Source organism: Thamnophis elegans, chromosome 17 (assembly GCF_009769535.1).
Source record: "Thamnophis elegans isolate rThaEle1 chromosome 17, rThaEle1.pri, whole genome shotgun sequence".
NCBI lineage: Eukaryota > Metazoa > Chordata > Lepidosauria > Squamata > Colubridae > Thamnophis > Thamnophis elegans.
Genome location: NC_045557.1, coordinates 7,916,412 through 7,918,393, shown reverse-complemented (window position 1 = coordinate 7,918,393; position 1,982 = coordinate 7,916,412).

Genomic DNA, 1,982 nt, shown 5'->3' with positions numbered 1-1,982 from the left:
TCTTCAGGATCCGGCCTTCTAAAGAGCAGCCAGAGTTGATCTCCTCTAGGACTGACCGGTTGGATGGCCTTGCAGTCCAAAGGACTCTCAGGAGATAGGTAGGTAGGTAGGTAGGTAGGTAGGTAGGTAGGTAGGTAGGTAGGTAGGTAGGTAAATAGATAGATCGATGAGAGGGAGGGAGAGAGAGAGAGAGAGAGAGATGTTGTTGTTGTTTGTCACAAAGTTGTGTCCGACCCATCGCGACCCCATGGACCACGTTCCTCCAGGCCTTCCTGTCCTCTATCGTCCTCTGGAGTCCACTGAAGCTCAGGCCGACTGCTTCGGTGACTCCATCCAGCCACCTCCTTCTCTGCTGTCCCCTTTATCTTCTTTTGCCCTCCATCGTTCCCAGCATGAGGCTCTTCTCCAGGGAGTCCTTCCTTCTCATCAGGTGGCCAAAGTCTTTGAGTCTCCTCTTCAGGATCCGGCCTTCTAAAGAGCAGCCAGGGTGGATCTCCTCTAGGACTGACCGGTTGGATGGCCTTGCAGTCGAAGGGACTCAATGCAGGAGTCTTCTCCAGCACCCGAGTTCAAAGGCCTCCATTCTTTGGCCCTCAGCCTTCCTTATGCTCCAACCTTCACAGCCATTCATGGCAACTGGGAAAACCAGAGCCTTGCACTTTTGATTGGCAGGGTGATGTCTCTGCTTTTTAGGATGCTGTCTAGCTTTGCCATCGCTTTCCTCCCCAGGAGAGCAAGCATCTTTTAATTCCTTGCCTGCCGTCTCCATCTATGGTGATCTTGGAGCCCAGGAAAGCAAAATCTGTCCCTACCTCCATTTCTTCCCCATCTATTTGCCAGCAATGGAGAGGGCCGGATGCCATGAGCTTAGTTGTCTTAGCCCCTACTCCCCCCCTTACAAATGTCCACTATATGAATGGCCGGAAGTGACTCATTTATGTCTGCAGCCTCGCTCTCTGTCCTGGTTTCCCATCTCCGACTGCCCTCTCTCATCAGCTGTTGGTTCCTCCTTGAGATTAATTAGTCGGACATGATTGGTTTTAAATCAGCTTTTTAAATTAGAAAGTGAAGAAGTACGCCAAGGGTCCCTTGGTTAAATGCATTTAATGCCGATCTGAAATAGAACAATTTCCCAGTGTAGGATCAAGACTTTTGCCATTCAGGATATGCCCTCAGGACTACATCACTAGCTACAAGAGCACGCACCCCGTGTTTGAACAGAGGAAACTTTGATCCAAGTGTGCAACGCCCGGCCCAGCCAACACACACACACTCACACACACACAAAAGCACACACACACACACACCAAATACAAACAAAGGCACGCCTTCGCGGGACAAACACGTCCCAAATTATGATAATCGCCCCACCAAACACCTGGGTGTAACCTTCCACATAACTGTTTGCTCACCGGATCGTTCTCTTTCTCACATTCCCACCTGGCTTAATTCCTCCGCCTTCTTCTTCTTCTTCTGAGGAATTTTGCAAAGCAAGGCGGCAAGGATCAAAGCAGGTTGAGGTTTCCATCCAGCCTCCCAATTGAATATCCCTACTAATTAGGGTCAGCGTCCAGACGTCCTCGCAAGCCATTGTGCTGAGCGAAGGACATAGCTAAGGTGGAACTCATGGCAACTCCAGGCGGGGCCCTGTGGACAGCACCCGAGTCAAAGCAGCATCCAATTAAAAGAAAAGTTGTGGTTTAGAGCAGGGATGGTGAAACTTTTTGGCAGCGCCCAAAACTGGAACATGCGTTCATGTGCAGGCTGGAGCACTGGAAACCCCGAAGACCAGCTCCCCGGTGCACGCATATGCACCAGCCAGTTGGCCTTCAGGTTTCTGGCAATCTGGTGCATGTGTGAAGACCAGCTGGCTGGCGTGCAGGCGCGACGCCAGAAACCAGAAGAGCGGCTGGCAAGGTTTAGAGGAACACTGTTCTCACTTCATCTTGACAGTTGTCCCTTTTTAAAAAAAACAAAAAACA